Source organism: Suricata suricatta, chromosome 1 (assembly GCF_006229205.1).
Source record: "Suricata suricatta isolate VVHF042 chromosome 1, meerkat_22Aug2017_6uvM2_HiC, whole genome shotgun sequence".
In the NCBI taxonomy this organism is placed as follows: Eukaryota; Metazoa; Chordata; class Mammalia; order Carnivora; family Herpestidae; genus Suricata; species Suricata suricatta.
Genome location: NC_043700.1, coordinates 190,826,890 through 190,839,708, shown reverse-complemented (window position 1 = coordinate 190,839,708; position 12,819 = coordinate 190,826,890). Strand labels below are relative to the sequence as shown.

Below are 12,819 nucleotides of genomic sequence, written 5' to 3'. Positions count from 1 at the left end.
CCAGGGAGTGGAGTCCAGCCTTGCCTGGAAATCTCGCTGGGCTGACTCTGGATGGAAAGGGGGTGGCCGGGAAGCGGGGACCCTGCCCCTCTTTCCAGCCAGCGCAACCATTGGGCAGATGACCTCGCTGCATTGTTTTCTCTGGATAGTACCTGCCAGAAATCCTGTCTCAGATCACTGAGCCATGCCGCACCCGCCCGCACATACCTGAATGCTAGAGCGCGGCTTCCAAAACCTCCTGGAAGAAAGCTGGAGACCCAGAGGTTTGGGCCCAAGGCGCGGCAGGTGCGGCCGGGCACGGAGGAAGGGGCGAAGTCTGGGCCAAGAAACCACTTTGCAAGTCGAGGTCCCTGATTTGCCCTCCCCACCCCCACATCCCCGGGGCCTCAGGGAGGGGTGGCTGACCCGCAGGGCATTGGAATGTGGGAGACGAAGGAAGGGCCCCCTGGCTTCCTGGCAGCGAGTCCCAGCCGGCACGGGAGGGCGGTATCAGGGGAGGGGACATGCATGGGCACCGACTGGTGGGGAGCAGGGCCTGGGGCAACCTCAGCAGTGGGTGTGGGGTGCGGGGGCTCCGGAGGACGTCAGAACGCTCCTGCCGCGCCCGGGGTGCTCGGGCTCCCGCACACGGTGGGTCCCATGCTCAGCACCTGCCTGTCCCCGGGTCCACCGGCCACTGCCTCCTGGGCCCATACATCGGGACTCCACAGAAGGCTTTCTAATCCATGACTGCCACCCCCACGCGGACACCACAGCGCCGAAAAATGGAGGAACCGCTCCCTCTGGCCGCCTTGGTCCACGACACTTTATGGCAGCCCATCAGCATTGAGAGGGCCGCTGGTCTCGGCCTCCGCCGCCGCGGACACAGGCTGCCTGGCCTGTCCCTGCCCGGCAGGCCGGAGACGGAGCACCTCGCTCCCCGCTGACAGGTCACCCCTGTTGTGTCTCTAACAGCTGCATCCATCAGCGGGGACACGGCCGCCGCATCCGTGTCTGGGGCTCGAAGGGACAACTCACCGGGGCCCAGACCAGTCACAGACGGCCTCGCGGTTTCCAAGACCGGCTCCCTCATGCGTCACCTGACCCCCACCCCCTCCACGGCCCTGGGGGCCGAGGGGAGCCCTTCGTCCCCCATGGGGCGGCTTGAGAAAGTCAGAATGACCTTGAAGAGCCTTTAGAATCTCCACAGAATAAGGAGCACATGTCCTTGTGTGTGTAGGACACACGCATTTTACAGATGGTGCCGTGCGTCTATCACACACGTCCGTGCGTGGCAGAATGGCACGTGTGCGTGTCCTCGTGTTCACTCGGGAAACGTGTGCAGGGAGGGACAGCACAAAACAGAAACACTTTCGTGAAACGGAACCACACAACACGGTCTCTACGCTCCAGCCTCACGCTCAGGAGGAAGAGGACCCCAGCCTGACAGCCGCCCTGGGGGAGGCGGGCCCTGCCGGCAGAGACATGGGGCGTCTGTCCCCGCCCGGCCACACTCGCTCTCCGCACCCCTCGCCCCCAGGGGTGGGACACGTGTGTCACCTCACCTCTACGGTCACACTTCTAGCCATTTTGCAGAGAAGTCAGCTGAGGCTCAGAAGGGCCTACGGCCAAGATCCCACAGTCATACAGCAGGCAGTGCCCAGCCCTAACCAAGGACTCCACACTTGTCCCTGTCCCCGCTCCCAGTTCTTTCCAGTGGCCTCTCACTTCCCTCGGTGGCCCGCGGGCTCTGCTGTCAGCTGGGGGCCTGACCCGGGAGCAGGTCACGGAGGGAGCGGACGGCACTCAGCATCGGGGCCGCTGGCCGCTGATGCATTTGCACGGCAGCCAAGCTCCACGCTGTCCACCGTGGGCTCCGCACACCAGACTCCAGGAACATCCAAGGCAGCAGAGGAAGGCGCCGTGTTTGGGACAGAGCCCTGGCCGCCACATTGAGAGGAGACTGGGTGGGGAGAGAGAGCAGGACAGCGGCCGGAGGCCCGGAAGAGCGGGACATGGCCTGGGGGCCCGGGGGCCGCGCTGGAGAAGGTCCCTGGGGGGGAGGCTGGGTGGGCGTGGTGGGACCCCCCAGCTCCCACCCCTATGGGCACATCAGCCCCTCGGGCAGAATGTCCCCCTCCCCTTGCGGCAGTGGTAGCCGGCTACATACTGCCATGGTCCCCAGACTGTGGGACAGGGCACCCCCCAGGGTGCCGCAGTGAGCGACGGACACAGAGGAATTGTTTTTTCCCCCGAGAAAAACACAGTGATGTTCAACATCTTCTGAACTCTGCACCTACCTCCACCTTGAGTGGTTCATAGATTTTTTTTTTAATGTCTATTTATTTGTTTTAGAGTGAGGGAGGGGCAGCGAGGGAGGGAGACGCAGAATCTGAAGCAGCTCCAGGCTCTGAGCTGTCAGCACAGAGCCCGACGCGGGGCTCGAACCCACCGACTGTGAGATCCTGACCCGAGCTGACGTCGCTTAACTGACTGAGTCCCCGGGCGCCCCAGGCCGGTCATAGTGTCACCGCGAGTTCACGCCACCTCGCTTCCCATGGCATCTATCTTTGTGCCGTCGGGTTTCTGGCAGGCGCGGTGACCAGATCGGTGTGGACGAGGTGTGGGGCTGGGCCGTGACCCGGGGTCTGACACGGACACAGGAGTCCCCACGAATCATGGTGAAGAGTCGGACAGAATATCCTTCTGTCAGGTGACTCGCAGTTTTGAAAACGATTGTGATTGACCAGGGCACGGGGCTCGTTACGTGTGCGGACCTGACCACTAAGTAAATCTTTAATACATCTACTTGTTTGGTAACTGATTTGTTTACTTAATTTTTTTCAGTTTAGAGAGGGAGAGCAGAAGAGGGGGTGAGGGGCAGAGAGAGAGAGAGAATCTCAAGCAGGCTCCGCCCTCAGCACAGAGCCCGACGCGGGGCTTGAACCCACACCCCTGGGATCATGACCTGAGCCGCAGTCGGGAGTGGGACGCTCAGCCGACGGGCCCCAGGCGCCCCTACGTAGACCTTCCGGGTTTGCTTCGTGTCGCTCCTGTTGGGCTGGGTGGGCCGTGGGAACTCTCGGGGGAAGCAGCGATTCTGGGCGGGGCAGAAGACGCGGCCCGTGAGCCTGGAGGTGCAGGCGCCACCAGAGAGCGAGGACGAGCTGCGAAGACGGTCACAGCGACCGGGTGTGTCCACGGGATCAACCGAAAGAGCCACCTGAGCAGCGGAACAGGCACAGGAGTGGGTCGTGACCCGAAGGGGAATGTAAAATATTCATGGTCCACCCACATATCAACAGGCCACTGAATAAATAAGTAAATGGGGATACGGTGCAAATCTCTCCTGAAGGAGAATTCTAGATAATTTATGGAGACGCTCTGCCCTCAAGGAAGGGGGCCACGACTCCCCTGTCCCCGAGGTGGGGGCCGTCCCCACGCCCTCCCGCCAGGCAGCACAGGGTGGGAAGGGGGATGAAGAGGAACCTCACAGCGGAGGACCTGGGAAGCACCACCTCGGCCGGGGGACCAAGGTCAGCGCCCCGGTGACAGGTCACGGGCACAGCAGGTGCCCCTGAGATGGTGGGAGGAGGATGCTTCACCTGCGTGGGCCCCTCCCCCAGATCCTGACCTCGGCCAATCACAGGAAAGACGCCCGACAGATCCCAGCTCAGAAAAACACTCCCCAAACACCTGAGGAGCACTCCTCGGACACCTCAAGGTCGACAGCGGGGAGTCTGCGAACCCCCGCCCACCAGCGGAGCCTGGGGGACGGGACCCCCGGGGGTGACGGGGTGTCCTGATGCGGTCCTGGAGCAAACGCCAAGGAGTCAGAGCCGCCACCCAGGGCCCACGACTCCGTGACCTCAGGTGGAGAGAGGGGGGTCTTTGCAGAGGTGACCAGGTCAAAATGGGGCCATGGGGTGGGCCCTGATCCAACAGGACGGGAGTCCTTAAGAAAAGGGGGCGTGTGGACACGCGCGCACCGGGAGAACCCTGCGTGAGGACCAAGGCGGAATTGGTGGGGGGGGGGCCTACAAGCCGGGATGCGCCAGTGTGCCATCAGGGTGCAGAGGGGGGGACGCAGGGACAGTGGGGCACGGCTGTGCTGACCCCTCCCTCTCGGGTTTCCAGCCTCCAGCAGTGAGCCTCCGGCCAGGCCTGCTGCCTTCCTTCTCCCCCTACCTGACCCACCTCCTGCCTGTCTCTCCCCGTCTCAGGAACATTCTAGACCTCTGCTCTGGGCAGGCCCTGCGGCAGGGGCAGGGGCACAAGGAACGCTTGGTTCCTTGCCCGGTGGTGCGTTTAAGACCCCCCCAGCCCGCCTCCCCCGCGACGGGATCCCACCCCCTTGAGGGACAGAATCTAGAGAGGCCGCCCCCCGCCCCCCAGACAGCGGGCCTCCCACGAGCTCTGGCGGAGGGAGGCTTCCTGGAGGAGGTGATGGAGGGACCCGGCGCCCAGAGAAAGACTCCCAAGACCAACATCAACTCGAGGGCAGTGAGAGAAACAGAGGCGGCCCAGGCGTGGTGTCCCTCATTCACATCCCCCCCGACTCCTGGCCAGGAACAGCCCCCCTCTTCTCTCCCCTGCGTGGCACAGGCTGGGAGCTGGGGATGCACAGGCAGGTGGCTCCGCCCCCACAGACCATACATCCCCACCCCCCCAGTGGAGGAGGAGGAGAGACGGGCAGGATCTGGGAACTGAAAACGGGGTCTTTCAGGAAAGGTGAGTCATCTCAGGCTCAAGAAAGAGATGAAAAGGGAGATTGTGTCTCAAAACGGGGTTGATGGTAACAGGGTCCAGGAGTCTGGGCCCCAGGCCTCCTGAGACCCTGCTCAGCGGTACCGCTCCAGCCAGAGGGAGGAGGCCAGAGGCCTGGGGTTGGAAGCCGGGGGCAGGAGTGGGCGGAGGGGTGACCCGGCTGGAAAGCCCCTCCCCTGCCTGTGACCGTGACCTTTGTGAACACGGCTGCTCCCTGCTGCCCGGCGGCCCCACCCCTGTTCCTCCTCCTCCACTCTCCCTGCGTGGCTGTGCGCAGCGGGCCTTCCCCACCCGTCTGGGGTTCCCCTCTCCGAGCCTCATTTGAACATAACTCCCCGGGGCCCCTAACTTTACCCAGCAGAGCGCCCACAGCGCTGCCTTCCGGGACGTCCCCAGGTGCCTAGGTGACCAACACGGCTTCTTCGAGTCCCCTTGAGTGACTCGAGCCTCCCTGGGCCTCCACTTCCTCCTCTGAACAGCGGGGACACGCACGCTCCGGGGAGGCCAGGAGATGCGCCCGGCACCGGCACTGGCCACACCTCTTCAGTAGGCCCCCCTGAGGGCTGTCAGCTCAGAGGGGGGGAGGTCGGGGCGGGGCTGGGGCTCACCTCGGCTCACCTCCCTGCAGGTGCACTGGCCGGGCCTAAGATGCACTGGGGATTTGGTCGGAGCACTTAGGAAGGCTGGATGGCCCTGATTTCCCACAACGCTCTGACGAGGCGTGCGTCCGTTCGCTCATCCGGTATTTACTGAAGCCTCCTCCACGCAGGACACGGCTCTGCGTCCACCAGAGGAAAAAAATCATCGGTCTCACTGTTCAAAAGCAAATCATCCACTAACAAAACCGAAGCACTTCCGCAAAGCATTCGCTGAGCCCTGGCTGTTTAAGGAAGCTCACCGTGTGATTGTTCACGGTCTCGTGTCCCTTCAGCCTCGAGCGCCTCAGGGAAGGGGACGGAATCATGTCTGTCTGGTCGATGGGCACGCGGCCGCAGCCCTGTGACTTGCCGATGCCCGGGCCGCAGCCAGACTTTCGGGGGCGGAGACGGGGGACGGGGGCAGAGCCCCAGGGCCCACCCCGCACCCGGACACACCCGCCCCAGGTCTCAGAGGAGCAGGGGACAACGGGGTCTCGTTTCCCACGGAGAAGACTCTTGTGTTTCCCTCCCAGGCTACTCTGTGCTAACGTGAAACACTCGGAAGGAAAGCAAGGGGGAAACGTGTTATCAGATAAATTAACCTGACATTTTATGTTTCATAAAGTAATTTCCAACAAGTGCCATTTCGCGGGAACTAGCTTGTTTACATTTTAGTCAAATCGCTCCCACTTGCGTCGCTTCGTGATCGTCGAAAGCCTGGAGGCCCTCGGTATTGCCACGGTTACGCAAACGGCTGGATCATTCTGCAGCCTGGGACACGTAGGCGCCCACAGGTGGGGAGCACGGGCGTGGGGAGAGGGAGTCCACGTGCTCTGTGTAAACTAGCACTTATGCCTGAGCTCCCCGGCCAAGCTCTGCAATCCAGGTAGTGAGTCTCCCGTCAGTGGGGGCATGTAATGGGAGGCAGATGGCGTCCGTCTCCCTTCCGACTCGGAGCTCCAGGGGTGTTCTTCTCCTCTCAGTCGGCAGTGATGCCCATGTAACCGGAAGGGAAGGACCCAAGTGGCGGGCAAAATAATTCCCCAAAGCCTTTGCTCAGCATGAGGGCACTGAGGCATTCTGGTCGGCGGGGAGCCGGCGCAGAGCAGGCAGGAGGAGGACGCGTGGACTGGGGGGTCAGACAGAATGGGGCCGTCTCCTGTGCCAGCGGTTGTGCCAGCCGTCCCCAGGCAGGGCACCGACTCCCCTGAGACGCAGTGTCCTTGGTGGGACAATGGAACTAAGGAGGAGGCCTCCTCCAGGGACTGTTGCCCATGGTGTTGACTGCTGCATTCCCTACGGCAGGCTCCGACACAGCAGCTGTTTACGTGATCCCTGAACAGCGGGAGGAGAAGGCGCCCTGGATGCGCAAGCCCGCCCGGCGTGGGCCCCTCTCCCTCCTCCCACCCCCCTGCAGTCTCACCCCTCACCCCTCACCCCACCCGTGCAGAAGGAAGGGCGCCCGCCCGTGACGTCCTGTTACTCTAGACCGGAGGCTGGCACACTGCCATCCGCAGGGCGACTCTCGCCCGAGGTCTGCCTGGGCTGGGGACGGGCTACGAATTCTTGCTGCATGTCTAAGGGGCCGTGTCTTGGGTTGAATAGCCCCCTGGAAATTCAGGTCCTTTCTGCAGCCTCAGGACGTGATCTTATTTGGAAATAAGGTCTTTGCAGACGTCACGGGTTACGATGTGGTCACAACGGCGCAGGGGGCTCTAGCCCACCGGCTGGGGCCTGACAGGACCCGGCCAGTGTGGACGCAGACGCACGCGGAGAAGCCATGTGATCCCTGAGGCAGAGACTGGAGAGACGAGGCCGCAGGAGAGCACGGCCTGATTTCAGACACCTCCTGCCTCGCCAACACCGTCCCTGGGGACCAAGTACCCTTGTTAGCAATCATCCATTACAATCGATAGTCAACTCTTCTTAAAATTTTTTAACCTTTATTCATTTTTTGAGAGACAGAGAGTGAATGGGGGAGGGTCAGAGAGAGAGGGAGATAACAGAATGAGAAGCAGCTCCAGACTCTGAGCGCTCAGCACAGAGCCCGACGCGGGGCTCGAACCCAGGAACCGTGAGATCATGACCTGAGCCAAAGCCGGATGCTTAACTGACTGAGCCACCCAGGCGCCCCTGGAATCAATAGTCAACTCTAATTAATTGGTGATTAGTCCCTCAATGCCGGATTCCACGCTAGGGTGTCAGTCCCGTGGGGTCGGGGCGAGGTCACCAGGACCCACCACCGTGCTGCGTGCGGATCAGTTAAGACCCACAGAAAGAGCTGCTGCAGGAGGGAGTGAAGGAATGAATGAATCTAATTTCAAGAGCTCTGCGCGCAGTTCTAGCCCTGGGCACCCACCTGGCTGGGCTCCAGCTCCGGGGCGGGTGTGTGTGTGTGTGTGTGTGTGTGTGTGTGTGTGTGTGACCATATCAGACCCAGGCTGGGGTTGCACAAAGGGGCAGGAGCCCCCACGAGGAGGAACTGCCGTGGGCGCCCGGGGGAGGTGTTAGTGGACAGCAGCTGTTACCAGGAGACCCCTGGGCCTGGACTGGGGGCAGGGCATCTGGAACAGCCCAAGGCAATCGGGAAGGCTTTGGGGCTGAGCTGACCCTCACAGTGCTCAAGGTGGGGCCAGGGGGCAGGGAAGAAGGCGAGATGTAGAAAGAGTCCGTGTTCAAGTTTAGGTGCCGTCCCCCTCCAGCTGCCGCCCTTTAATTGCTGCCCGAAGGCTAACTCCGTCCTGCCTTTGGAGGCCACTCACTGGAATTCTCCACCTGCGTCTTGCCTGGCGAACCTCACTTTCTGTGGCCATCAAAGCAGCACTTTCACCCGCGCCGGCCTCCGCGGGCAGGGAACAACGGTGTCCCTCTCAGAGATCACCAACAGGCCAACGGCCTCGTTGTCCAGCCGTGAAAGGACCAAGGCCCAGAGAAGAATGAAATGTGCAAACACGCCCCCGCTCTGCGGCAGGCGTGGGCGGCACGGAAGTCGATGGGGCCGGCCTCGGGGGCACGGAGGTCGTGACGGCGGACCACATATGGCCACGGCCCCCGTGGGTCCTCACTGTCCCTGGCTGTGCCTGGGGTGCACCTGCACCTGCGTGTTCCCCATCGCCCTGCCCCATGCAGTGCTGGAACCGCACCACCGGCGGCCGGGAGCCTGGGGAGGGAGACGCCCCCGGGGAGGGGAGACGGCCCATCTGACAGCAGCAGTCTGTCTTCCTTCTTCCCTTCCACCACCCTGCGTCCCGCCAAGGAATCCGCCAGAGATCACCTTCCAGGTGAAAATCGGGGCTCCCTGTCTGCACCCGACTCGGTCAATACGGCGCGTTTTCTGGCTCCTTACACCCGGTGGTAAGTGGAGGGCGCCACCGCCGGGCGGGTCTCCGTGCTGCGCCCCGGCCCTGACCCAGCTGGTGGACAGGGGTGAGGGACGCAGAACACACAGATCCGTGCAGTCGTCACACGCCGTGCCGGTGGCGCGGCGGCTCGCACCTCTCCTGCTCTACGCTGCAAGGATGGGGACACCCGTCAGCCTCCTGTGTGTCCTGGAGCCCCGGCCTCCGAGGCAGCCTCCCTGCCTTCCGCAAGTGCCCGACACACATCTGACGGAGAGTTCCGGTCCACCTGGTACCTGTTCCCAAACAGAATGGCCGGGAAGGAAGGCCCACCTCCGAGGCATCGGCCCCTGGGCCGCCGCGGCACAGCCGTGGGCCGGACCCCCTGACCGTGGCCGGCGACCCGAGCTTGCAAGTGGGCTCTGGGGACGAGCTGCTGGTTGTGGGGCAGCTGGTCCAGCTCCCACGACCGCCTGAGGGGAGGGGCCTAGCATCGTGCCCATTTTACACACCAGGAGACTGAGGCTCGAGGACGGACAGGAGCCACCTGAGATCACACAGTAGGTATGGAATCCGGACCCTCGTGTGGAGCCCCCCTCTGTGTCTCCTCAATTCCAGTCAGAGGAGCTGCTCAGGGACCTGGGTGCCCAGTGCAGGTGGGGACTGTCCAACCCAGGCCTCTGCTGACGCCTTCCTCGGGGCCACCCTCCAAGCGCGCCCGCCCGCCCCCCACCCTCCGGGGCCTGGCCTCCACGACGCCCTGCATGGCTCCTCAGCCTCAAGGGCTCCAGCATCTTCTGGGCGTGCCCTGCCTGCCCTGTGTCTGTCCCTTCCCGGGGCCCGTATCACCACTGGTCCCTACAGTGGCGCAGGCTGTCCTCCAGACCAGCCACACCTTCACTCCACTTGGGTCCAGCCGCACGGGGCCAGGCTGGGCCCTGGGTCTCGCCCCGGAGTCAGGGATGAAGCCGGCCCTGCTGGGTCCGTGTGGGGCTCGGGGGGCTCAGGGCAAGGCCTCTGGCAGGACCACAGGAGCCTGGACCACTGCGTGGGCACCGGGCACTGGACCCTGTCCTGCGAGCTGCATTTGAAGAGCAGAGCGCAGTCCAGTGGGGGAGAAGGGGAGAGCCCTTCTCGACGGAGGGAGCCCCTCCCTGGAGAGGGAGGGCCGAGGGCAGAGCACCCGGGGACCCTTTTCCTTCAGTGCTTCCGGAAAAGCAAAAGACAGAGGGATACATGGTTCCAACTACAGAGAGGCCAGGGTAACCGACACAGGAGCCAAGGAGCAGTGCCGTTTAGTGGGTCAAGGCTGCGGGGGGGGGGGTGGGGCGGTCGGAGGACGGGGCAAAGGCCCGCGGGGTTAGGCTACGAGCAGGCGCCAGCACGGGACCTCAGGGGGTGGGCTCCAGGGCCGGGAGAGGGCGGGCAGAGGCCCCAGGACAGTTTGAGTGGCCGTGCAAGCTGGCTTTCTGGGCAAGACCCATGGCTGCCCAGCGAGGGTGCCAGCTGGCAGTGGGGATCGCAGGCCCGCCGGGCACTGCCCTCATGGCATTGTCAAATGCCCGAGGTCAGGGCACGAGGCCGGGGGAGCTGGGACCTCCCTGTGGCCCTCAGAGGTGTCTTCGCCTGGTGACAGGAGTCCACTCCCCCGGTCTTCCTCAAGCTAAAGCCCTGGTGCCAACTGGGTGGCTGGGCGCTGGCACTGTTTGGACAGTCTTCGTAGTCACAACTGCAGGGGGCGTGCTGCTGGCATCTGGAGGGCAGAAGCCAGGGACGCTGCGGTGTAGCCCGAAGGCACAGGAGAGCCCCTGCCCCCCAACACGGAACCACCAGCCGCAAACGCCCATGACGTCATGGCTGAGACACCGGGTCTGAAGAATTCCGTTCCCCGAACGCACTTGCCTGTCCATCCCCTTCCCACTTAAATGTTCCTGTCACCTCGGCCGGCGGAGAAAGGAGGGATCACAGCGTCCAAGACGGCCCCGGGGAGGGGTAGGCAGGCCCCTCCTTTGCCAACACCCACTCCGCACGGGTGGATGCGTGGACGGCATGTTCTGGAACCAGGTTGCACGACTGCATATTCCCGAGAGGGTCTACACTCAGGGGCCCGGAGGCTTGGCTGTGGAACTCCTCTGACTGCACCACGGCTCCGTCTCTTATGCTTTCCCGGGTCTACAGGAAGGTCCCTCTGCCTCTCCGAGCCTCATTTTCCTCATCTGCAAAATGGGTGCTGTGCCGTGAAATGTGCTAAGGGATCGTGGTTGGTCGTCATGTGGATTCCAGCCTCTGGGTTCCCAGCGAGGTTACTGCGGGGGCAGGGGGGATCACACAGGGGCCCCATCCCCCCCCCCCAGGCCCCCAACCATGTGCCGCGGGGCCCCGTGGACATCTGGGAAGCACGCCGCTTCAAGTGGCTCACACACAGGAGGACGGACCCTTCGTCAAGGTGCTCGACCCGGGAGAAGCACCTGGTAAATATTCATCGGATGAACAAATGATTATCCTTATGATAATGGAATCTAGCCCAGAGCAGTTAATCCAATTCCTAGTCTCCGTGCTCGGTGATTAATCTCCATCTACTTAATAAGTGCGGTGAAGAGAATGAGCCCTCGCGCAGCCTGTAAAGCGCAGAGACGTCTTCGCAGCCTTTGCTTCTCTTCGTCGCTGGGAACCCACAACGGCCGGAAGCCGGAATCAGGTCAGCAGCCCCTATTTGCAGCAGAAGTCACTGAGGCTCAGAGACGGAAACAATTTGCGCCCACACCCCTCCTTCTCCACCGCCGCCGTGGGCAACAGATCCGAGATCATTGTCGGAGGAGGGAAGACGGACGGCCTGGGCACTCTCTAGGAAAAGTGATCAGTTAATTATTGATTGGTTGGCTGGTGGGCTGGGTGGACTGGACGAACCATCGGCTCTAAGGATGTAAGTGAGAGGGTAACACAGCGTTGAGTCCCCGGGTGCACGCGGAAGCACCGACTCCCTCACGAACGTGCCAGATGCCAGGCTGCTCTGGGCTGCTGGTGGCTCACCCCGCCGTGCCCACCGGAGCCGCACGCGCCCCCGGGGCTGCCGAGCACGTTCTGGCCTCCTGCTCACCCTTCACACTCCCGGTGCCTGTCCCTTACCTGGGCGGCTTCCCACCGGATCCCTTCCCGGACACCAAGGCGGATTAAACTGTCCCTCCTCTGTGTCCCCAGGGGAAGCATTTGCATTGTGGCATGTGCACACCTGCCTCCCCTCTGAGCAGAGAGCGCCTCGGGGGTGTACGTGGCTCAGGGGAACGGGAGAAGGGGAGGGAAGACGGGCAGGCGGATGGGTGGGCGGATGGGAAGAGAGCAAATTCTGGAGCCTAGCAGGCTGCGTGTTCTTGAGCATTCTAGAATCTTCTTGTCAGCACTGGGCCTGTGTCCTCTGCCTTTGCACAGTGTCTAGTTCAGCCCCCATTGGTGACAGGACCAAGAGCCCTCTCTTCCTGCCCCCACGTGCCCTCAGCGAGGAGCCCTCTGGGCCCAGTCCTGGCCGACCAGGGCTGCAGGAGCAGGTGCAGCCCAGCCCCTCGGCTGAGCCCCTCACTCACGGGTCCGCAAGCCTGAGCCGACCGGGGGCCTCACGCGCCACAGACCCACTCTGCCCGCATCGTCCCCCCTCCATCTTTCTCCCCATGCCTGAAGCCCAACCACCCCAGTCCAGACCTCTGTCACCCCTCACCTCGACAGCAGGGGCCCCAGCCGGGTCCCCTCCTACCCCACCATATAGACCTTCTGAAATACAACCCCGATGTCCATCCTCTGGGGGGACCCCTTTGCTAGCGTCCCACATCCCTCGGGACTTGAATATTGAGATGTCAGTGGGGTGTGTGATACACGGGCTGTTTCCAGGACCCCCTACCCAGCCGCCATGCTGACATGAGCCTTTCCCATGGTAACACCGGGCTCTGCCTCAGCTGCCTGCCGCCACGCTGGCTTTCCCCGCGAGCGTCTCGGCCCCCGGACCTTTGCACTGGCTGTCTCCTCCCCGCCCTTTCACTTACGCAACTCAGACTTTCAGACTTAGGCCGGAGGGAAACCTTCCCGCGACCCTCTCCCAGGGTGACTTG

General features: G+C 63.0%; 1 protein-coding gene across 1 annotated transcript in view; it reads right to left on the bottom strand.

Moving 5' to 3' along the window:
* The window catches only part of SORCS2 (sortilin related VPS10 domain containing receptor 2), a 367,218-nt gene that overhangs the window by 124,911 nt on the left and 229,488 nt on the right, over positions 1–12,819 (bottom strand). The window lies entirely within an intron of this gene.